The sequence below is a fragment of the Lissotriton helveticus genome, chromosome 12 (genome assembly GCF_964261635.1).
Source record: "Lissotriton helveticus chromosome 12, aLisHel1.1, whole genome shotgun sequence".
NCBI lineage: Eukaryota > Metazoa > Chordata > Amphibia > Caudata > Salamandridae > Lissotriton > Lissotriton helveticus.
In genome coordinates, this window is record NC_136073.1 from 726,862,110 (window position 1) to 726,887,885 (window position 25,776).

General features: G+C 46.6%; 1 protein-coding gene across 1 annotated transcript in view; it reads left to right on the forward strand.

The window, feature by feature from the left end:
- The window catches only part of PIAS3 (protein inhibitor of activated STAT 3), a 324,307-nt gene that overhangs the window by 2,910 nt on the left and 295,621 nt on the right, over positions 1 to 25,776 (forward strand). The gene's annotated exons all lie outside the window — the stretch shown is intronic.

Sequence of the window (25,776 nt, forward strand, 5' to 3'; positions counted from 1 at the left end):
AACGCACTAAGTATGAGTTACTATCTATATGAATAAGTAAAGTGTTTTTTGTATAAATATATAGCTTAGTAAATATAAGTATGATCAATTGTTGCATAAGTGAATAGGATGACTGCAAAAGTGAATAGGATGTGTGCTGGTGTTTAATGTCGATGTAGGTGTATAAGTATATTTAATAGTGTTCTATTGATCTTTGTTAGCATGTATGAGTGAATATATAGGTAAGTGTTTAGATGTGTGTGTAGATGTAGGAATCACTGAGTGGGTTTTTAGAAACATGTATTAGTGTGTCAATGGTTTCAAATATGGTACTCCATATTTTGAGTGTTGAACGGTTACACTAGTGTATGATGAGATGTATCAGATTGTCACAAGGATGATGTCATCAGTGATGTCATCAGTGATGTCATTTGGGATGGCATCAGTGATATCACTGACCATGTCATGGATGATGTAATATGTGACATCACCAATACATTGCGGGCGCGAGAGTTAGTTAGTACAACTAACTATAACGGAGGAATTTCAATGGTTTTGTATGAGTGAAATGTCCAGCTAACTATAACACGCCTGAAACCTATGTTTTTTTCAGTGAATTTCAAAGGTTTTGTAAATGACAATTTTTAAATGTATTAATTGTTATTTTTATTTTTTTATACTTATTTTCTACAATTTTTTAAGCAATTTATTTTTAGATATTTTATTTTTTAAATTACATTATAATTACATTATACATTACAAAATATACTTTCTCATTGAGTTAATTTAGTTTAAATACTTTGCAAATAGGCAATAGTCTTCTAAGTACAGTAGTTACAGTTGTTGTAATGCGCAACACAATTTCAGACACAATGCAACATTTATTTATAAGTTTTATATAGCGCGGACGTGACCCAAGTGGGTATCAGAGCGCTTTACATACGGTTGAAGAAGACACAGGAACACAGCTCAAAGAGACAAATCAAGGTACAAGTAGGTCACCGTGCAACAAGAGCAAAATTGACATTGGTGGTTCTGTGACATCTCCTGTAAACAGTTGAGTAAAAGCGTTTTGGTTATAGTAGTGATTTTTGAGGAATATTATTGTATTTTAAAAGTAAGTAGTGTTAACGTTACTTTTTCTTACTCAGTGGTGGCTCCTGGATCCAGCACGGGTGCATCTCCTGTAAACAGTTGAAAGAATGCCTTTAAGTCATACAGGCGATTTTTTTTTTTTTTTAGGAATATTTGTAGTTTGTGAAAATAGACACTTGGAAACTTTTCTGGTGAAAACCAGACAATGGATTCCTATGGAAGGAAATACAAGTTACTGGTTAGTATGGTTAGAATTACTTTTCAGGGTCAGTGCTGGACTAAAAGAAGCAACACTGAGGTCACTCCTGATAACAGGTGAGTAAATCGGAATTCATAGTTCGGCTGATTTTAGAGGAATATTTGTACGTTTCAAAAACACTAAGAATTACTTTTCAGGGTCAGTGCTGGGCTAAAAGATGCCGCATTGCGTTCTCTGCTGATAACAGGTGATTACATCGGAATTCGTAGTTCGACTGATTTTAGAGGAATATTTATACAAGGGTGAAGGAAGGGGGCGTGTTTGCAAACATGTGAACTCAGGCTCCGCCCCTCCTTTCACCACTGTGCAAACACGCCCCCTGGCACGTTTTAAGTTGGGGAATTAACTCCCCTTGAATACTGAGGGTCCCTGGGGTGCAACTAGCCCACCAGCTACCTCCAGTAAGCGCCACAGAGCTGCGTTGCAGAGAGGTGTAAAAAGGGGCGTGGCCTCAGAACACCACTCTGCAACGGAGCTCCCTGGCACATACTGGAGGTACCTGGTGGGCTAGTTGGCTACTGAAGCTGATTAGGTTCTCGTTTTGGTGCAATTGCTGCTGTCACCATTTGAGCTTCTCTGTAATTCAAACTTCCTGAAATTGAATATATTTCAATGATTTCGTCAAAAGCAGACCAATGGCAATTAAATACCTTCAAATATTAGAGGACATGTTCATTTACTATTCTACCTCCAATGTCTGGATTGAATACTTGGAGAACGTGTATTTTTGGTCTCCTTACCATAATCTAGTAGGTGTAGGGTTCAAAATACTGCATGTTGCCGTGCGTGTGTGCAGCTTTCCTACTTTTGCAGTAGAAGTCGTAGGTCATTAAAAGACGCGTAAGCGGCTCTACTAAAGAGACGTCATATGCTATGTCAGAACACATAAGGTGGGAGAGACCGGTGAAACTTCACACCCCCATCACATAAATGAGACCGTCTTACTTATCAGGATAGGCGGACCATGCTTACGGGGGGGAGCATTTCAGATGTTATTTTGGGAGAGTGGGCACATATGGCCCCCCTTCTGCAGGCCGAATTCAGTCCTGGGACGTTCCCCACCTGGGACCGAGCAGCTATTCAGAAGGTGAGGGGGCCGTGCAGCCCCCCACCCGGGCCAATTACAGCCCCAGGGACCCCAGCCCCTGGGGCCCAGCCTTAGTAAAAGTGGGGGGGCACGCAGCTCCCCTCTTGGGCAGATTTCTGCCTCTGGGACCACCACCACCGGGGGCCCAGCCGTGAAAAGTTGAGGGGGGCTGTGGCTCCCTCCCTGAGCCTGTTTTGGCCCCGGATACCCCAACCCCTGGGGCTCAGTTATACAGAGAAATTGGAGCAGGGCCATGCAGCCCCCCTTCGGAGCCATTGATATCCCACCCCCGGGACATAGCATTTTCCCTGCCTGCGAAATCTGTCTGTGCTCTCGCTTGGCGAGAGCAATTTCAGCGCTCCCTACAAGTCAGCTCCCAGTTGGCGGGAGCTTGAAAAATGCTACCGCCAGCTGGTTTGCTAACAACATTTTGGCGACATTTGGAAAGCTTCCCTGGGAATATATTCTGCCCATTGCTTACTATCCGCTTTGTAGCTCACATTTGCTTGCTCTCTATTTGCTGCCTCTAATTGTTGTAGGCTGTCTAGCTTGAGTTGCCCCTTCAGTTTCCCAAACCCTATTTACTGCATTCTTCCACCAGTACTGGATTTCTGTAAACAGGCCTTTAAATCATGTTCTTCTCTTGTCACTTTTGCTGTGCAGTCAGAGAGAGGTCAAATGTCAGGCTCTGTCTTCAAGGGAGCTTGGTGTTTACTTTTCTTTTTCTGACTTCAAAGTGATGGGATTTATGTGACAAACAGGCTGGCTACTGGTGTTGTGCTTATGTAAGGCTGTACGATGTTATTTTGTTTTATACCAAAACAAAATGTAAATGTCTGCAAATGAACTGTGCAAATATTTCAGAATAGATCAGATTTAGATGAGCCCAAATGAAGCAAATTTTTTGCTAATTCTGAAGTGTAGTGGAAACAAATATTTTAATACGATCAAATCAATACACAAGATGATGACATTTGCACACATTATCATTTGTACGCTGTATACTTTTATCACCAAAACTATGTCTGTACAAATGTAATGGTCATTTCAATTGAAGATGTATTGTCTGCAATGGCAGTACACTACCACACCATGGTACAAGGCTTCACCCCACTCTAGTCTACTCTACACCACAGCAGTCTACTGTCCACCACTCCACTTCACTTTACGCCTCTCTACTTTAAACCCACCTACTCCATGTCAATGCACTCTACCCCACACTGCTCTACTGTGGACTGTTGCACTCTTTTCCACTGAACTCTACAACACTCCACGCCACTCAACTCTCCAAAATTGCGCTCTATGCCACTGTAAGCTACTCCAGTGCACTGTACTCCATGCCACTCTACCACTCCGCCAGTCTTCCCCAGTCTTCTGTGCCCCTGTACTCTATGCCACTGTACTCTACTCTGCACCACTCCTGCACTCCACACCAGTGCACTGTCACTGCACTCTACGCCACTCTAATCTACTGTGCACCACTATACCAGCGCATCCTACTCCACTCTACTATATACCACTGCACTCTACATCACTCCAGTCTAGGCCACTCCTCGCTACTCTAAGCCATGTCACTCTATTCCACTCTACTCTGCAACACTGCACTTTACGCCAATGCGCTATAACCTGCGCCACTTCACTCTACTCTGAAACAATACACTGTACACATCTGCACTCTATTCCACACTACTCTACGCCAATGTGCTGTATGGCACTGCACTCTACCCTGCACCACTCCAATCTGCGCCACTTCACTCTACTCTGAAACAATCTTCTCCATGCCACTGCATTCTGCACCACTCTACTCTGCACCACTCTACGCCAGTGCCCGCTATGTCACACTACTCTAAACCACTGCACTCTGTCCATGCACTTTACACCAAACGAATGCACCCAACGCCACAGCACTCTACACCAACAACTCTGCCTCACTGCACTCTGCCACTATACTATACTCTACTCTGCAGCACAGTACACCACTGCATTATTCTACTCGCCGCCACTCTGTTCCGCGCCACGACACTCTGCAAGACTGCACTCTCTGCCACTGAACTCAAAGTTGCACCACCCTGATTCACTGCATGCTACGCCACTCTATTCTACTCTGTGCCACTGCACTCTATGCCACTGCATGCTACTCTACACCAGTCTACTGCACTCCACACAGTGCATTCTAGGCGACTACACATTGCATCACTCTGATCTATTCTGCGCTACTGCACTCTACACCTCTGCACTCTACTCAAACCCAATCTACTCTATGCCATTGCACTCTGCACACACTTTATTCTACTCTACTCTATGCCACTACACTCTTCCCCACTCTACGTCGCTCTCTACGCCAATGCACTCTACTCTGCACTACTTTACGCCACTTCCTCTAGGTCATTAAACAACACTACACTCTGATATTCCACTCTGATGTTCTACTCCATTCTGATGTTCTACTCCATTAAACTCTACTCCACTCTTACACTCTGTTCCACTCTAACACTCCACCCTACAACACTACTCCACTCTACGCACTCCACTCTATGCCACTCCACGACACTCCACTCTACGACACTCTGATGTTTTACTCCATTAAATTCTACTTTACTCTGAAACGCCACTCTCGAAATTCTCTATGCAACTCCCTCTATGACTCTGCCACTTTAATGCACTCTATTCTACGACGCACTACTCCACTCTACGCCATTCCACTTTATACACTTCCGCTCTGCACCACTCCATAAGGCTCTATGCCACTCCACTTTGACACTCTACTCCCTCTACGACAACCCATGACCATCTACTGTACTCTACACCACTCCTTGACACCACTACTCAACTGTACTCTGCACCACTCCATAACACCTCATTTGACTCCATTTAATGAAACTCCACTTCACACCGCTGTCCTTTACCTCATTAACTTTTAACCACGATGAACAGCAGCCATGTTGGAATTCAACATGACTAAAACATGGAGGCAAAGCCAATATTTCTTGCATAGGCGAGACCTATTGCCTTAGCCAATGCTTCATCCAAAGGCCAATGGGAGCAGATGACCAGCGTTTTTCTGTCTCGCATTGTCTTTCCCAAGGGCTAGAGATAGTCAAATTATGACTGGAGACCATACATATCAACATGTAGTGACAACCCAGAGGGAGATTTGTAAAACAAAATCAGGGGACTCTTGAATTCACCATTTTTTGGCATTTCAGTGGGTTAAGTTTTAGTAAGAAAATTAAAATAACATTTTTTAGTTGAATAAGTCTGGAGTCTGCAGGCTGTTTCAGCAGCGTTGTCATATATAGGAGAGAGGTGGAAGGATAGAAATCAAAAACAAATCTGGCTTTGCCCCTATTACTCTTTTAGAGCAAACTCAGCCCTTTATAAACAATAGCACGATCCAGGTGCTGAAAATAAATTAGATTTGCTGCATTGGACATACCTGATCCCCAATTCTTATTGATCCAGATTTTAATTAGTTTACACAGAACACATCTGTGTACTGTGTCTTTAGAATGAGTACGGTCTACTTTGACAAGTTTTCATGAGTATGGTCTACTTCGACACGTTTTCATGAGTACGGTCTACTTTGACACGTTTTCATGAGTACGGTCTACTTTGACAAGTTTTCATGAGTATGGTCTACTTCGACACGTTTTCATGAGTACGGTCTACTTTGACACGTTTTCATGAGTACGGTCTACTTTGACACGTTTTCATGAGTACGGCCTACTTTGACACGTTTTCATGAGTATGGTCTACTTTGACACGTTTTCATGAGCACGGTCTACTTTGACAAGTTTTCATGAGCACGGTCTACTTTGACAAGTTTTCATGAGAACGGTCTACTTCAACAAGTTTTCTTTATGCTTCGCAATCCATTCTTGTTGAGAAAAAGTAAATGTTCTACCTGGATATTTCAGATATATTATGTTGGACTAAATCCTGGTTACCCAAACTAGCTCCTGTTGAGCTTGGCCTTGTCATTTTACCACTATACCAAGGAAGCACTAAGGAATCGTTTTTAGGTAGAACCCATCTAATTGTTAAAGACATCTTGGGGACGGTCATAAAGCTAACCTAAGAATGCATTCCATCCATTGCTGACTTTTGGCTTTGTGATTTGTAACTCACGTTTTCTGGCTTTCTATTTGCTGGCTTAAGGATGGTAAGCTTGGGTCCAACCCTCCCATTGCTCAAACCTGTATTCTTCCATGAACTCGCTTTCTCAAAAGACCTTTAAATCGTGTTCTTTTTCACAAATAATTTTATTGTTGACAGCCAATACAATACGAGGGCCTTGCAGGGCACCCAAGGTACGTACACAGGATAACATATATGAAAGTCAAAGTTTTCAACAATTTTAAAGGATTGATTGCACATAGGATGCATTTTGAAGAGAAATACGAACAAAAAAGAAGGAAAAAACAACTGCGCCACATTGCTTCCGTTTAACAAGTAACTCAGTTAAATCTTGTTCTTATCTTGTCATATTTGCTGTGCATTCAATTCGGAGGTCAAATGTCAAGGTGTCTTTTGAGAGATCTTGGTGTTTACTTTTCTTTCTCTGTCTTCAAGGTTAGAGAATTTGTGACCACCCTGCTGAGTACCCATGTAAGAGGAGTGGGTGTGAACTCAATGCCCTTCCATTCTATGACACACCATTCCATTCTAAGCCATGCCACACCACGCCACTCCAATCTGCGCCACTCACTGTACACCACTAACTCCACTCCACTTAGGTTCACTATAATCCACCCCAATCTGCCCCACTCCGCTCAATCTACGCCACCACCTCTTCAATTCACCTCACTCCCCCAATTCACTCCACTACGATCCAGTCTTACCCACTCCAATCTACCCCCACTCCACTCAATCCAACACAATCAACCCCATCCCAATCTACCGCACTCCACTCAAATCTACCCTCCTCTGTTCTAATCTACCCAGTCTACCCCACTCTAATCTACTCCAGTGTACCCCAATCCAACCCACTCCGTTCCAGCCAACACCACTCCACTCTACATCAGTCCAATATACCTACTCCATTCCAGTGTACTCCACTCCAAACTCCACTGCAATCTATCTAACTCCTCTCCACTCTAATATACCCCACTCCAATCCAATCTACCACACTCCGATGCAATCTACCACACTCCAATGCAATCTACCACACTCCAATGCAATCTACCACACTCCAATCCAATCTACCACACTCCAATCCACATCACTCCATCATACTCCGCAAATCGAACCCACCCAGTCCAGTCTAACTTACCCCACCCCAATCCACCCTGCCTCAATATACCCCACTCAGTGTACCCCACTCCACCACAATCTACCCCACTCTAATCTACCCCACCCCATTCCAAACTACCCCATGCATATCATCCCTCTTCAATCTACCCAGATCCATTCTAATCTACTGTACTCTAATCCACCCAATCTACCCCAGTCCACACACTCTTCCCTATTCCACCCCACTCCAATCTATCCCAATATATCCCTTTCCACTCTACCTCAATATATCCCACTCCAATCTAACGTGACCTCCCTACCTCTATCTACCCCTCTAATCTACCCCAATCTACTCAAGTCTATCCCCACTCCACCCCAATCTACCCCACTAATCTATCCAACTCTCCCACTACAATCTACCTTAATCTTCCCCTCTCCACTCCACCCCAATCTACACAACTTCAATCTACCCCACCCCATGCCATAACACTAACTTTTAGCCAAGCTGAACAGTAGTGACTGTGGTGTACAACATGGCTAAACCACCTTGCCTAAGCCAATAGCTCTTACATAGGTGAGACCTATTGGGTTGCCAATCCTGGTTGTGCTTTTGTAATGTAGCTTTACAGCATGCTTTATGTGTAGCACAGGAATAAAAACTATTTGAAGCTATCGAGCGGTTTGTCATTGCTGCAGCCAAGTGAAATACAGGCACTGCACCCTGATTGAACATTTGACTGTTTTGTTTAAAACAAGAGGATTTTGATTCTTCAAGACACTGTGCCCATTGCAATCCTCCCACCTCAAACTCAATGGGGAGAAGACCGAGATCATGCTATTGGGCAACCCTTCCTTGACCACCTTGGCTTCCATCTGGCCCTCATGTCTCGGTTCCCCCCCCCCCAAAACCCCAGATAAAGAGCCTGAGAATCTGGCTTGACAAAGCATTGGATTTTTCAGTTCAAGCCAGCAAAACCGCTTCCACATGCGTCGGGTTAATGAAAATGCTCCGCAAAGTGCTCCCTCTGCTTCCATTCCAGGCGAGGAGGGTCATGGTGCAGGCCCTGATACTTTCTCGCCTGGACTATGGAAATGTCTTATATCTAGGAGCCCCGGCGGCAGTAATCAACAGGCTTCAAGTCACCCAAAACTGCGCCGCCCGATTATTATTTAACATCCCTCGCTGGCAATCAGCCAGGGAGGCTTTAAAAGAACTTCACTGGCTCCCTATGGCTGCCAGAACGCAGTTTAAGGCCATGTGCATTTTGCACAAATCTTTCCATCGAACAGGCCCGGCCATTTTGCATCCCTTAGTGTTACCCTACACTCCATCCAGAGCTCTTCGCTCTGGTACACTGCATCTGGCAACCTCGTCCAAAATCAAGAAAGCCCGATGGGGCGGACGCTCTTTTACCCATACAGTGGCGAGGCTTTGGAACTCTCTGCCTTTAACCCTGAGAGAAAACAACAACCGACTGTCATTCAGGAAGGCTCTGAAGACTCACTTGTTTGCAAAAGCGTGCTAAGTACCCGTTGGCCCGACACAGTAATCAGTCTCAAGCGCTGCGAGGCCTCCGGGTAGTTATGCGCTATACAAGTGTAATTTTTCATTTCATTTCATTTGGTGCCCTAACAGAGAAAAACTGTTCTTGCAATGGTGCTCTTGTGACTTACGCACATGTTTTCATATAGTCCTTTAATGGCTCAGGACAGAATGTGTGGAGTCAAGGACAAGTCTGTATGTTTATTTTGCCCATTGCTTTAGCAGGCCCAACCTATTGTAGCACTAACTCTTTAGGTGCCATTTTATAGTACCAGAATATTGATCCGTGAAAGAGAGTTGTTCAAACGTGTGTGTGTGTGTGTGTGTGTGTGTGTGTGTGTGTGCATATATATATATATATATATATATATATATATATATATGTGTGTGTGTATATATACATATGATTCATTAATGCAAAAACTTTACTACGGGGCGAGGGCATTATCTAGTGTGTGTGTGTATATGTATGTGTATATATATATATATATAATCAACTGTCCATGTTCAGCAAACATTTGGGAATCCATGCAATTTAAATATTCTGATTTTAGTTTAGTTTTCATGAAGAGGTTATTAACTAAGCATTGGGAAATAGTGAATTGCTGCAGAGGCTATCATTAGGAAGCAATTTACATAAAGCATGGAAACTATTTCAAAAAAGGGTTTTATCTCATTGTATTTTGTGCAGTAGAACCATCCACATATTCATGCACACTTTGGTAGTGAAAATAAACGTGGCCTGGTAATGTAATTGGAGCAACTGTACTATTGAACTCGCATTCACTACTACAGCACAAAGGTCGAATGGTATTTAATTACCACAGACTGGCATTGCCACAAGAAAAACATTATTCACCTCCTTTCAGATTGCACCACAGTACTATGACTATACACAGAGAGACAAATCTCCTAAACCAGAAGCCCTCTTCTATCTGATTTTTTAATGGTGATTTTCCCTTCATGCGTTGTTTTTGCTTGAAAACTTTTTTCTAGACAAATGCACAGTAACACATAATGTGCCATTCATTACCATTATCAAGCGGAAGGTCATCCTGACCCACTCAAGGCTTGGGGCCTCCTTATGAATGGTTCCTGTTGGTTGTGATAATTATTGTATCTGGCAAAATCTGACACCAAGGTGTTTGGAGTTTTTCAAGTGCAACAATTATCATCTATTCTGACATTTTGTAGAATAGCATGCTGATTTTGCTGCTTACTTCGCCAGTATCTACATCCCAATCCTTTTCCTCCTGTTAAATTCCAATAGGGTTGACCTGCTGTAACTTAACGAAGGGTGCAAACTTTATCACATGTGATCCTTACTGTGTGCGACAAACATTGCATCACTTATGATGCATGCATAAAGGATCGCAATTTAATAAGCTGAATGTACTCCTGTCTGTATCCACCTCTGTGTAAAATGGCTGCTCAAAACTATCACCAGTGGTAATAAATAGCATTGAACTCTGAGCTTCGGTACATAAACAATACAGATCCTAGTCGATGTGGACGAGCCACTGAAAGCTTGAGCCAGGCTTGAGACTGAAGCTTGGCTCTAGCTTAGCTCAAGATCATGTTGGAACATAAAGACCATAACAAACCAAGCTTTCATGTCCCTTCTGCCTGCCATCCTCCCTCTACAATGGGTGTAGCGTTACGGCCAGGCTGCCACTCTGAAAGGGAGGACCAGGGCCCGTAGCCAAGTTCCAGCTATGGGCTGCTTTTTTGGGCAGCCTGGGGGCTGTCTGCTGTTAGGATGCCGCCAGCGGCCCAGTGGGTGCCCGAGTGGCCTTTCTAGAGGCAGATGGGCGGGGGTATCACTTCCTTTCTCTCGCTGGGCAGGCCATTAATGTATGCTGATTGAGCGGGGCAGGAGGCCTGAGCAGAAGTGGTTTCACTTGCATTAATGTGTGGCTTAGCAGCATGAACTAATCTATGTATTTTTTTTATCTAAGTGAAGTTAACAAAACATGACCTTGCCCCCGTTTCTTTTCATAAACCTTTTCTGAAGCAGTGTTTTGCGGAAAGGCAATACATAAATGTGAGCCCATTTTTTTGGGTGTGCCCCGGGTGATTTTTTTATCCCAGTCCAACCCTGATTGGGACCATGTTTGAGTCTCTGCATCGGCAACAACCATGTGATTCTGGGTGAATCACTTATTCTCTCACTAAAAGAGTGTGTAATGCAATTGGTCCTTATATAAAGTCCTCCAATATATTTGGGTCAAGTCTGTGCATTATAAAAACTGCAGAAAAACGTACATTGATAAAAACAAAGCCTTAATATAAGGAAAGACAAAGGACACCAATTTAGTAGCTGATTTGTACAAAGTGAAAGCGGAAAACCTGGATAAATCGCTGATTCCCTGCTTAAATTGTGTGATGTTAGGCAAATATTGCATTTAACCAAAACGTTTTCTATTCTTTTCATTACACAGATGAAAGCACTTTCAAATATGGGAGTTCAAAACACCAGTTGTACAAAAACCTATTGTCTTTGATTTAATCCACTATATTGTCACTCTATAATAATCTGATCCATGTACAGGGTTTACGTGTCCACTGTCTTGCCTCTTCGTTCACTAATGGTTCATGTTTAAAAACGGTGACTTTTAATAAGAGCTTCTCGGTGTAGTGCTATAATGAGACTGACTAACGTCAGAGCTTCACATGATAAAGATATACACTTTTTTGAGTTTTGAAGATACTTTAAAATATTTGTGAAGTTTGTAGCATTGGCAGCTGATGACATTTGAAAGTGGTTGTAGTGTAAAGGTTTGGGGTGAGTGCACTGTAGCGAGCCGGACTGTAATAAGGTGTAGGGGCTGGGGGGGTTCTTCCCCATGAGACATTTTTGAAAATAGAATCGGCAAATGCTGTATTTTCAAGCAAATTTGAGACCGCAAGAAAGTTAACCCTTTAAGTGCGCCCGTCGGCCAACGGCCGTCGCAAGTGCTACCCCGGTAGTGCTGCGCACGCCTGTTGGCCGACGCGGCCCCGCCCACTTAATGGAACGCCCCGCACCGCAGCAGAATTGCCACCGCGGTTAAGGCGTTAATAAAGCAATTGTGAAAGTGTAAATACAAATGGATTGAGGGTAGAGGCTATAGAAGTCCGCACCTGAAAGATTTAGTATGTCTCAGTTCTATCCAAATAGTGCAAAGAACCAAGGAGCACTCCCCTCTATGCTCCCTACTTAGGAAAAGATTCCTATATCAACATTAAACACAAAGAGGTTCAGCACTTTCAACAGTTGCAACAAACATTGTCCAAACAGTGAGCACACAAAAAGATGTCCAGATCCCAGATGTTGGTTTCTTAAAAGAGATTGTTCTTTATTGAATTCATTTATTAAAACTCAAAGGACCATGGCTAATCGAGGTGCTATGAGAACAGTTTGATTTACATGAAAGGCAGTTCCTGATATATCAGCCCGTGGTTCTTAAGGCTAAATGGCGCATCGCAAACACAGGACCCATGACACGCTGTGGTGTTGACAATATATGAGATGTAAATTGCAGGAAAAGAATTAGCCAGATGTATAGACTGAGCGTATGTGACAGAACACTTCTGTCAAATATGCACTTACTGCTTCAGCCTCAGGTAGTCGTTTGGGAAACCGACCGGTAGCCAGATACAAGTTATTCTTGCTGCAAACTTTGTGAAGGCGATAAAATAGTTACTGCTTATTTAAGTCCGCCCCTGGATTGATGACCCCTGGAATTATAGTCTAGTAAACCAGCATGTCTCATAGAGACATCGAGTCCCAGATTCCTTATCTTAGAATCTGTCCCTGGCCCCAGACTGGATCTGGAATTATTTTCAGCAGTACCTCTGTACATCGGTAGAGGGCATTGAGCGGCTCTAGAGCGACGTGGTCTCCCGGATGTGACATCAATGGGGTCAATATGAGCCCTCCCCCCTACACGCTGTGTCAGTTCCTTCTTTTTCGTGTTAACACGTGGATCTGCACAGCAGTTCCTCTGGCTGTTGTTGGACTACTTGACATTTTATTCATCGACGGAGTAATGTGCCTTTTTCCCTCTTCAATGTCCTCAGAGTTCAAGCCTTGTAAGTCCTGTGGACGAAAACTCCTCACTCAGTTTGCATGTGGTGTTTGGATGAGCACCACGACTCTGAGTGTAACTATTGTCAGCAGTTCCGACCGAAAGCGCACAGGGAATGTCATATGAAGCTCCTGGTGGTGTGGACATACCAGTCTTTGAAATCTTCTCATCGTCCTCAGTCCCCTACTCGTGTCTGTTCTAGGAGCCGTTCCAGTGGGCGTCATTCACCTTCGACATCCGGAGGCGAGTCTCAGCGCCTCCCGCCTTTGTTGCCTACCGCTGTTAGCCACTATTCTGTTGAACTGACGAGGCATGAGTCCACCCTGCTTCTCCCCACCTCTCCGGGGGGGTCGAGGCGTCTGACCCAGATAAGACAGTATTCTCACTCTCTTATTATCCTGTTCTTCGGGCGTCACCTCTATCTAGAGTGCCCTCAGGTCCCACGGAGGTGCATGAGTTCATACCTGTGAATCTGCTGATGGGTTCTCACTCGGCTTCAGGTCGGCCTCTCATGTCTGGCACCTAAGCGGTGAGGGTGCACAGCCCATTGTGGCTCATACCTTCGGCTCCTGCTTCTAGTCTGCTGACTCCAATGTAAGCATCAAGCTCTTGTCTGCCGGATCCTGCAGTTGTGCCATCGACGCCCATTCACCTTCCTTTGAACGTTGAGGCGTCACCACCTTGGCATCACCCGGCTTGGGTCACAGTGTCGGATATGGCGCAGACCGTCTTGGATTTTTCCTTTGTTTTTTCCTTCAAGGACAATGGCTGTGGAAGTACTACAGACGGTGTGGTGTGTCCCCCTCCTATTCTTGACACAGTACTACCTCCTATTCAATCTAGCTGGTTACTTGACTTGGGTGATGCCAGTGGCTTAGAATTTTCACCAGCCTTAGCCTCCTGTCTCCTCCTGGTTTGGCTACAGAGGTGAGTTCTGCACTGGCGGACATACTCAATTAGTGGATTTGCCTGTACTTTCTTCGTGATTGTCTTTTCGATATCCTGTTGGGTGCTTGGACTAAACCTAAAACAGGGCTCCCTCTGGATTGCTCTATTTTTCACAGGCATCGACTGGCCCCGGAGGATCCCTCCTGTCTACTTAGACATCCCTCTACTAAAAGATTTCTGGTTTGGGATGCTTTAGCCATGCAAAATATTGTTTTTCTTACCCCTGTCTCTCTGGAAAGGGAGGCCAGGAAATTTGCAGCTTGCAGTAGGTGAATTTTCTCTTCTTCTAGTACTGCTTTGCGCTCTCTGTGCTTCTTGTGTGCTCGCTTGCTTCTCCCGCACCGCGTTGGAATCTGGAGCGCCTCTTGCCCTCCGTTCCTGAGGAAGCCCAGAATACTCTTCTTCCCCTGGTACAAGATGGGCATTAAGCTGCCACACTTGGCATCTGCTGTGGTATGGATACTACTGTCTGTGGGTCGGGCTTTGGCCTCTTCCATTGCTCTCTGTCGGTGCGCATGGTTGCGTACTTCCAGATTTTTGGGGCCTGTGCAAATTAGTTTGATTGACATGCCCTTTTTAAAAAAAAAAAATAATTTAAAGGCAAGACTTGCAGTAGTAACATTTGCGGTACGACATATCCATAAGACAGTATTTTCCCATTTTACAATATTTTAGAACATAGGTATATAGAATGTCGCACATACATCATAAGGTCTGTCAGTGAACATACAGTGTTATCTTTTAATCATATTCAGAAAAGGGATCTATAGTCGGTGGGGTACAGATAACTCCCCTAAATGTTTTACATTTACCCCACATCCGTTCCCATTTTTTGGGGCAACCTCTGTGAACATATTTAGCTTTTTCAGCCACCAATGCAATATCCATAACTTTAGACCAGTCTCCCAGTATTGGGGCAGTACACGTCCCCCAAAGTCTGTCAATATTTCATTTTGCTATTGTCATGCTTAGGGTTGCCGAAGCTTGGGCTGTGTGATTCATGTCTGTTGGTTCCCAGATGTTTAGGAGACATCGTTTAGGCTCAGGCGGTACAGGATTTGCGCTAACCTGTGTAATTGTGCTCATCACTGTAGCCCAGTACGGTTTAATTGCAGGGCATTTCCATATTGTGTGATAAAAAGTGCATATATCACCACATTGTCGCAGACAGAGTTGGTCTTTGGTCTTCCCTATCTTGCATAATGTTACTCTCGTAAAATATGTCCTGTGGAGCACTTTGAGTTGTATCAGACGCAACCTAGAGGATACTGCAAACACCCTCGGGGAGTCTAGCGCTTCCTGCCAGTCAGTCTCTTCTAATTCGGATTGACATGCCTTTTGATGGCACCTCCCTTTTTGGTGTGCCTGCCAACTCTGCTTTATGCCAGTTCAGGGATAGTCATGGTGGTACGGAGTCTTAACTTTGTTGTACTAGGGTTGTCGGGGGCAGTTTGTTTCCCCTTGTTTTGACTCTTGTCCGTATTCATAGGGCAGAGTACTCTCTCCCTTCTAGGGTTACATCTGGTGTGGTGTTCCTGCTTCCTGCAGGTACTTTTTTCTCATTATGCTGTCAGTGACAGGTTTCGTTTCCAGTCATATGGAGCATATCTGGCTTTGCAGTCTCGTGGGAGTCTGTTCTTACAGCTTCTTTTTGACCCTTGATTTTTTTATTATACTCTGTTTATGCTGTATGGATGCACTATAGCCTTGTTCCCCCCTGTTTTGGGGGACCTTATTTTGTATGCCTTAGAGGTATTTTCAGAGCTATCTGTACACTTAGTATCCCCTATAGGGACGACTTCTTCATCTTTCTGTGCTCCTCCAGGTGGGCGACACTGGTACCACAGGCATGCACACTTGCTGGCCTTGTTTACTTTTCTTCCAGTCTTTGTCCCTCTTCGGTGTGGACCTTCTATTTGTTCTGTTTTACTCAGTGGGATTTTCTCCTACTCATATTGTGTTCCTATTAGTTCGGGCCTGGGTTTCACAACTCCACCTCCCTAATGCCCTTGTAGTATCAGCCTCTTTTTGGTGTATTCATTTGAATTCCGTCTGGGCACTGCTTTCTTGTTTAGGCCCTTTTCTGTTTTATTGTGCTCCTGATGCTGTTTAGCTTCAGCAGTCTGGTGTCCTTCTGTGTTATTACCCTTTCGTTGTTCTACCTACCTACCTATTTGGGGTACAGCCACGTCTGTTGCCTCCTGCAGTTTTTTTTAATACATATCTGCCTCTGCACCGTAGGGTAGCTGTTGTGTAGGCTGTTCTTTTAGTTCTTTTCACCTGGGACACCAGCCCCCTTGATTGTTTGGATCCTTGTCTGGTATCCTTCTTTCACCAGAGACTAGGTTTCCCCCTTCTTTCTTTCACGGGGCATATCCTATCTTTTCTCAAGTTTCCATGAAGCGTTGGTCAGGTTTTTACCTGTTTCTCCTACTTTTTAAGTTGTGTGATTGTCATAATCAACTATCTGTTATCCTAGTTCCGCCAGCCGTTTGTTTCCCCTGTTGGACTTCTTCTCTTTTAGAGTGGACTTTCAACATGCTGTTTATTATTTGCTTCACCTGCTACTGCCTGCTGGCAACCTTTCGCAGTCTGTGGCGTTGGTTCTTGGACAGTTGCCCTTTTTTAGGTCTCGCATGCGCTGAATAGGAGAGAGACCTTTAGCCATCGGCACAGCTTTGGGGGCAAAAACGTGCACGCATTGCTTGCAATGGCAACGCGTGCACGGCTGGCGATTCCCTTGCAGGAACGCGCAGCTGCATATGGTCGCAATCATCGCGCCTTGCTGCACGCTCCCGCAAGGGAATCACGCAGGCCCCCTCCCCCTGCTGCCGCGAGAGGCACGCGCTTGTGCTGGTTTTCTTCTGGGATTAAGCCTCACTGCATTCAGATGCTGCCTGTGAGCCTGCTTTCAGCCTTGCCTAACGGGAGGGGCCTTGCCGTGTCTAAAGGTGACAATGGTTGTTCTTGAACCCTCAGGCACCCTGTGGGTTCCGACGTCGACATAATTCAGCACTGTGACCTTTCACCTCACAGACCCCACGCATGCTTTTAAACGACTCCAGCTACCAGATGCACACCTAGTTCAGTGCCTTAATGCAGGACGAGTTTGTCTTATGTTCGAAATAGACCCTTTCGCTTGTAGGTTAGTCTGGACCCCATAAGGCGCTGATGTATGATTAAATCAGACTGTTGAGGTGAAAAATGCGCCTCACGCGACAGCAGTCCCCAGAGTGCAAAAAGGAGGGCGGTGCTGCTGGACACTGCATTGTGGAGGCCAGCCACGGTCCCAGAGGGGGGCCTGACTGTTAGCTAATGGCGGGCGAGGGTGCCTTTGAACATGCCTCTGTGAGGGGTCGTGATGGAATGGTAGTGCAGGGCACCAGAGGGGCTGACGGTAATACCTGAAGTGCATTGGAAATGATAACCGGTGCATTCGTGCTTTACCCAGGAACCCTTTGGATCAGCGCATGTGCGGGCTTTTCCTGGGGTCAGTGGGAGCAGAATGTATACACTGCCAGCTGAGAGGGCGGCAGAGTCCCTGGGTGGCAGGCTCGCTGTAAGGATGGCGGAACTTCTCCCCAGCTGTAGTTCACATGCGCTTAATAAAGTTCCCTGTGGAACTTTGTCATTGTAATGTACCTTCGGTGTCTTCGCGCCATTGGATTTCTGGTTCAGCTCCCACATTTCAGCTGTCTGTCATTTGTAGATCTGAAGAAGTGCAGGGCCACTCTCTTTCACCCTCTGGGGTCTATAAAATGTCAAGTCAAGTCAAGTCATAACATTTATATAGCGCACTACATACCCAGAGGGTTTCAAGGCGCTTAGGAAGGGGAGGAGGATTATTTGTCAAATATCCACGTTTTAAGCTGCTTTCTGAACGCTAGGTGATTCTGGGTGAGGCGAAGGTAAGCGGGGAGTGAGTTCCATGTTTTGGCAGCCAGGTATGAGAAGGATCTGCCTCCCATGGTGGTCTTGTTGATGCGAGGTACAGTGGCGAAGGCTTGGCTGGAAGAGCGAAGTTGTCGGGGGGGGGGTGTAAAAGGACAGTCGAGAGTTGAGGCAATCTGGTCCGATGTCGTAGAGTGATTTGTGTGCGTGGGTAAGCAGTCGGAAAGTAATCCTCTTATTGACGGGTAGCCAGTGGCGGTCTTTAAGGTGACCAGAGATGTGTTCGTTGCGTGGGATGTCTAATATGAGCCTGGCTGAGGCGTTTTGGATTCGTTGTAGTTTCTTCTGGAGTTTAGCTGTGATACCTGCGTAGAGGGTGTTTCCGTAGTCCAGTCGGCTCGTGACTAGAGCGTGGGTGACTGTTTTCCTTGTTTCGGAGGGGATCCAGCGAAATGTTTTTCTGAGCATGCGAAGAATGTTAAAGCAGGAAGAGGATACGGCGCTGACTTGTTTGTTCATTGAGAGTGAAGAATCCAGGATGACGCCAAGGTTCCGTGCGTGGTCTGTCGGGATGGGTGCCTTTCCGAGGGCTTCCGGCCACCAGGAGTCGTCCCATGCAGAGGGGGATTTACCTAAGATGAGGACTTCTGTTTTGTCTGAGTTCAGTTTCAGACGGCTTTGTTTCATCCATTCGGCGACTTCTTTCATTCCTTCGTGTAGGTTAGTTTTGGCGGTGCTGGGGTCCTTGGTGAGAGATAGGATCAGTTGAGTGTCATCCGCGTAAGAGATGATGTTGAGGTTGTGTTGGCGGGCGATGGCCGCGAGGGGGCTCATGTATACGTTGAAGAGGGTGGGACTGAGTGAGGATCCTTGTGGTACGCCACAGATGACTTCGGTGGCCTCGGACTTGAAAGGTGGGAGGCGGACTCTCTGGGTTCTTCCGGTGAGGAACGAAGTGATCCATTCCAGTGCCTTTCCTTGGATTCCGATGTTTCTGAGGCGTTGTAAAAGGGTGCTGTGGCAGACTGTGTCGAAGGCTGCAGAGAGGTCGAGGAGGATGAGGGCGACTGTGTCTCCATTGTCCAGCAGAGTTCGAATGTCGTCTGTTGCTGCGATGAGGGCGGTCTCAGTGCTGTGTTTGGCTCGGAAGCCAGATTGTGAGGGGTCGAGGGATTTGTTGGCTTCGAGGAAGGCGGCGAGTTGGTTGTTGACGGCTTTCTCGATGACTTTGGCCGGGAATGGAAGAAGCGAGATGGGGCGGTAGTTTTTGAGTTCGGTGGGGTCTGCTGTTGGTTTTTTCAGAAGGGCGGTGAGTTCAGCGTGTTTCCAGTCTTCTGGGAAGGTAGCGGAGTTGAAGGAGCAGTTGATGACGTCTCGGAGGTGCGGAGCTATGACGGAGTCTGCTTTGTTGAAGATGTGGTGAGGGCATGGGTCTGTGGGGGATCCAGAGTGGATGGAGTTCATCAGGCGGATGGTGTCCTCAGTGGAGATTGGCTTCCAGGCGTTGAGGGTGTTAACGGGGGGAAGATGGTCAGCTGATGGTAGGGTGGGTTGGCTTCCGGGTTGGTTGTCAAAGCTGTTGTGGATGTCAGCAATCTTGTTGTGGAAAAAAGAGGCTAGGGAATCGCAGAGGGTTTGAGAGGGGGTGATGTCGTTGGAGTTGGCCGAGGGGTTGGAAAATTCCTTGACGATGTTGAAAAGTTCCTTGCTGTTGTGGGCGTTGTTGTCAAGTCGATCTTTGAATGCTGTTTTCTTGGCTTTTCGGATCAGTTGGTGGTGAGTACGGATGGCGCTTTTGAAGGCGTCCTTGTTGCTGGTGGATGGGTCTTTTTTCCAGGCCTTTTCAAGGGAGCGGCATAGTTTCTTGGACTTCTTGAGGTCATCGTTGAACCATGCGGCCTTCTTGATGCCAAGTTTGTGTTGACGTTTTTTCAGTGGTGCTAAGGTGTCGGCGGTGTTGGATAACCAAAGGGTGAGGTTGGAGGCGGCTTCGTTGGCGTTAGAGGAGAGGGCTGGGGAGGTTTGAAGGAGCGATGTGGAGATCTGTTCTGTGGTGATTTTGTTCCAGTTTCTTTGTAGAGTTGGTTGAAGGTGGATGATGGGTTTCGGCTTGTTGTAGGTGAAGTGAACGCAGCTGTGGTCAGTCCAGAGGAGATCCGTAGTGTGGCTGAAGGAGACATGGTTGCTGGAGGTGAAGATGGGGTCGAGAGTGTGACCTGCGATGTGGGTGGGGGAAGTGACCAGTTGTTTAAGTCCGAGGTTGTCGAGGTTGTCTAAGAGGGTGGCGGTGTTGCGGTCGTTGATCTTTTCAAGGTGAAAGTTGAGGTCTCCCAGAAGGATGTAGTCTTTGGAGGGGAGCGCGTGTGGGGTGATGAAGTCCGTGATGTCTTCACTGAATTTTGCGCGTGGTCCTGGTGGTCTGTAGAGGAGGGTGCCTCTGAGTGTGGTCTTGGGGTCGATGTGGATCTGGAAGTGAAGGTGTTCGGAGTTGGCGAGGTTGGCATCAGAGCTGGTTGAGATGCGGATTGTTTTCTTATGGACGATAGCGATTCCACCTCCTGTATGGTCGGTGCGGTCCTTGCGTGTGATCTTATAGTCATCAGGGATGGCGATGGCGATGTCAGGGGCGGAGGAAGCGTTCATCCATGTTTCCGTTAGGAAGGCGACGTCAGGAGAGATGGTGTCTAGTAGGTTCCAAAGGTCAATGGCGTGCCTGTGGACCGAGCGGGTGTTGAGAAGGATGCATTCTAGGTGGTTGGGGTCGGGAATCTGTGTTGTGGTCGTAGCGGAGTTGGTGACGGTGCTGCTGAATTTGCAGGAGTAGCAGGAGAAAGGTCCATGGGTGCGTCCAGGAGCGGCTTGGACGCAGGTGGGGGCGCGGCCGGGGTTAAGGGCTCGGAGGGTGGCGGCATTGTAGGTAATGCGGGGGGGGTGGGCGGCGAGAGGGGCAGGGGGACAGGCGCTGGGCGCGGACCAGGCGCGGACGGGCGTAGACGGGCTTACCTTTGGCGCACCTTCGGCGAGGCCGAAGCGCGTGGACGCTGCGCGTGGGAGCATTGGCCATAAATGGATGGTGGAGGGGGCGGAGTGTGGGAGGGTCAGCTGGGGGGCGGGATCAAGGTGTGGGAGGTGGTGTGGGACGTCACAGCAGACAAAATGGCAGCAACAATAACAACAAATGCTGCGAGGGGCACGTCGAAATTGGCCAAGATGGAGCGTTCAGGGGACGGATAATGCACAAGTTTCTAGTGGTACAAAGCGCTAAGGTAACGATGGGGGCGCTATGGATTGTGCAAGCAGATAATACACAGAGCCCAGAGCGAGGGAATTAAAAACGGCAGGAAGCGAGGTAAAGCCCACAGCAATTAATAAACAGACTGTAAGGTGAGCCAAAGCCCCGCAGTGCGCTACGTAGTTGAAAGAGCGCCAATTACACTCAGCAGTTTTCAATAGCAAAGCAAAGCGCCAAATACACTCAGCTGTTTTCAAAGGCAAAGCAAAGCGCCAAATACACTCAGCAGTTTTCAAAGCAAAGAGGCCCACAGCGTTTAGCAGTGCGCAACGAAGAGGTACTTAGCAGAATTGAAGCGCTATGTCAAGGACTCGAGTGAGGAGGAGGTGAGGTGAGCGACCGCTTCTATCGAGGATATGACGGTCACCTAAAATGAAGGGCTTCAGTTTCACAATACCACTACGTAAGTGCCAAGATACCCGTTATGGTGCGAGGTGCTAAAAGGTGGCTTGTATTTCTTTCATTACTTTGCAGGGGGCTATGCAGTCTGACCGGATTTGTAGAGGACAGTGCACAAACATGACGCTCCAAACTCGCCACCTTCTCCATCCAAGAAAACGCACACCGGCTCACCAAGCAGGGCCGAGAGGAACTCTGCTCCTCCTGAGGCCCTGGTGCTTTGTTTCCGCCTGGCACAAAGTGCACTGAATGCTTGTTTTTTGCATCTCAGCAATGTACCAGAGGCGCTTTCGTTCTTTTGCTGCCTACATCAGGGGAATAAAGGGGGCTAATTATTAGTGAGTGAGCAGTACATGATTTTCCGCCTTAATCATGGTCGTTCTTGGTAAGCAATGACTAGTGGGCTCCAAGGAGAGCATTGTGATGTGTCTGCAGAAAAGTAGCCGGTCTATAAAAAATGGCACACACTCCCACCACAGCACTAGGCCAGACACAAGACTAACAAGTCATCCGGCAACCACAAAGATGCTGGAGATTAGAGCTGTCCCCATACTCTAAAGTAGTTGATCAAAATGAAGTAAAATCGTATTGAGCATAATGTCTCTTGATTAACACTTCTTGCCAAAAACAAATGTAGAGGCCAGCCTCTGCTTGCTTGATCTTATTCTGGTGCTCCACATACTAATCGACCCAAACACCCCCAAAATGGAATGTGAAACAAAAGGTTATGTAATTTCGAGTCCACGTGTGGGTTGATGTTAATACTACTACGCACCTTCACTTTAGTATATCTACCGTCTGGCCGCTTTTATTTGTTTATGCATTTGAAGACTCTAACGAAAATGATTTTTGCCTGAAGGGATCTAATCACAAAAAAGTGCAGCTTTTGGTGCCGAAATGTGGAGGACCCCTTGGAAACTTAAGTGGTAGCCTGTTAGTAGCTTATTGCGGTAATCGTGTTAAAATGGTACGAGCGAAGTAAAACTTTTGCCCATCAGTTAATCAATCAATCATTTGTAAAGCGCACTACATACCAGCAAGGATCTCAAGGCGCTGCGGGGGGGCCGCTACTGATCGAACAGCCAGGTCTTGAGTATCCTCCTGAAGGTCAGCAGGTCTTTGGCCTGTCGTAGGCTCAGTGGGAGGGTGTTCCATGTCTTGGCGGCGAGGTGGGAGAAGGATCTCCCACCGGTGGTTGTTCTTCGGATGCACGGGACGGTGGCGAGTGAGAGGTCGGCGGAGCGTACCTGGCGGTTGGGGATGTAGAAGGAGAGCCGTCTGTTGAGGTAGGCAGGACCGGTCTTGTGGAGTGCCTGGTGTGCGTGGGTGAGGAGCTTGAAGGATATCCTCTTGTTGACGGAGAGCCAGTGCAGGTTTCTCAGGTGGGGGGTGATGTGGCCGTGGCGTGGTACGTCAAGGATGAGTCATGCCGAGGTGTTTTGGATGCGTTGTAGTAGTTTGAGCTTGGTCGGGGCTCCCACGTAGAGGGCGTTTCCATAGTCGAGTCTACTACTGACGAGGGCATGGGTGACTGTCTTTCTTGTATCTGTTGGGATCCATCTGTAGAGCATGCGGAGGGTGTTGAAGCGGGAGGAGGAGACGGTGTTGACTTCCTTGGTCGTTGAGTCGAGGATCATTCTCAGGTTGCGGTGGGTGTCGGGGCTGCCTCCAGTGCCGTCGGCCACCAGAAGTCGTCCCAGGCTGAAGGGTTGGAGCCGAGGATGAGGACCTCCGTCTTGTCCGAGTTCAGCTACAGACGGCTGGTCTTCATCCAGTCGACGACTGCCTTCATTCCTTCGTGGAGGTTGGCTTTGGCGGTGATGGGGTCCTTGGTGAGGGAGAGTATCAGCTGAGTGTCGTCGGCTTAGGAGATTATGTTGAGGTCGTGCTGTCGGACAACGTGTACAAGCGGGGCCATGTAAATGTTGAACAGCGTCGGGCTAAGGGAAGATCCCTGGGGTACACCGCAGATGATCTCGGAGGCTTTGAAATGGAATGGCGGAGGCGGACACTCTGGGTTCTGCCGGAGAGGAAGGAGGTGGTCCAGTCCAGAACCTTAGCTCCGATCCCTGCTGCGTGGAGGCGTGTGCTTAGTTTGCGGTGGCTGAAGGAGGCAGAGAGGCCCATAGAGTAATAATGTTGGTTACAACGACAAAACGGCCATAGAATAAACCACCTTGAGTCTTATAATGTAACTTTTCTTGCTGCATAATTGTATCCAACTTGCTGCATAACCTGATCCTTCATTGCCACATAACCCCAGTGTCCATGCTTATGTCATTCAAAGTTTTGACTGCTACGGAATGGCAGCCTCTCTCTCATGGCTGTCTTTTTCCCTTCCATCACTAAAATATGCGGAAGGTTAAAACGGAGAAAAAGATGGATACCGGTTCGGTCAAGAAATTGGGCAGAATACAGTCTGCTTAAATCTGGGAACATCCTTTTCAATGCGGATGTTACCCCGCAGTGCTTTTACGACGCGTCCTTTACAACACAAGTTGTAACCACGACTTGCGGTGGAGGGCGCTAAAGAATAAAGAATAGTATATTTACTATTCCAACACTTTCCTACTATCCACGGGGACTGGTGTTAGAATAGTAAATTATACTATTCACTATCCGCGCCCAACTGCACAAGTCGTTGTAACGACTTGCGTTGTTAAAGACGCGTTGTAAAGGCACGCGTAGAAACGGTACGCGTTGTACCGTCATACATCCGCTTAAATCACGTCAGAAGCCTCTCAGCCATGGTGGTAATGGTTTGGAAGGAACAGCCCAGCACATGCCCTTTCCGAGTGTTTCCTTCCACATTTAGATGTATTTTTGAAAAGATGTCATCCCTGCCCAGAACCTCCTTCCCCCTCTTACGAAGGCTGCACCCATGTATGTATCAGATGAACAAGGGCGCCTTTAGCATACTCCCTGGGTCCTTCTCAAGAACTTTGGAGCAGGGTTCTTGCCGCACACAACAGATTGTGTTGCAGCTCATTATAAACAGAACTACTGTGGGTGAAATTCTGTGCGTGTGGTAGGCTTCACACTCGTTGCTGCACGTCGTTGTTAATTTTAGAGCACTGCCCAAAATGTATTTATGCAGGATTCTTGGTGAATGTGATCGTTGTGACCTCGGAAAGATAAGTGGCTGAGCTAGCCATGCCAGTCTCTCTTAGCTGTGTTTAACTCAGTGAGCCATCACACTGGCTTCTCATTACATTTGTCTCAATGTCTTGCTTGTATAAATAACCCACAGTTGTGTATCGGAGATGCCATGCTCATGGGTTGTATTGCACGCATGGAAAATAAGGTTAACTTGCCCCAGCTGTGTAGTTAAAGACAGGTGTAGTTGGGTTGTAGTGGGCTCTTCACAACTCTGGGCCCGAGTACCAGTGTCATTCAGCCTGTAGTACCAACGAATGCTGTGACTCTGAAAGTTGTGGTTAGTCACTTAATTAAATTGTCACTTTTCTAATGCAACTCTATTCGTAAACGTAATCGGAACATCTCTCCAGGTTAAAAACAAGCATTGGCATAGCCAATAGGTCTCGTCTTTGGGACCTTATAAGTGTTTAGCCATGCAACAGTTGATGTTGTTGCACCAAGGATATGTGCTGCTTAACTAAATACTTATAAGGTCCCAGAGGCAAGACCTATTGGCTATGCCAATGCTTGTTTCCTGTAGTAGGTGCTGCCTTCCAATTCATACTCGTAGGTGGCACTACGTTGCGGTTTGCCAGCTTTGTGTTTCTGTCCCCACCTCAGTAAATGTTGTAATCTCTTCTTTACGACGGTAGTATGTATTATCTCTGTCCTTCGCTGGTTACCTCTGTTCTTGAAGTGGCCATCGTTCCTCCACTTCTCGTCCTCCCGCTCACTGGCGGAGGATGGGGGTTACCTTTCGGAGGAGTGGATATACTTTTGCTGTACCCTTAGCACATACATGACAGGAGTGTCTTATCTACACAGTGTGTTATCATTGATAAT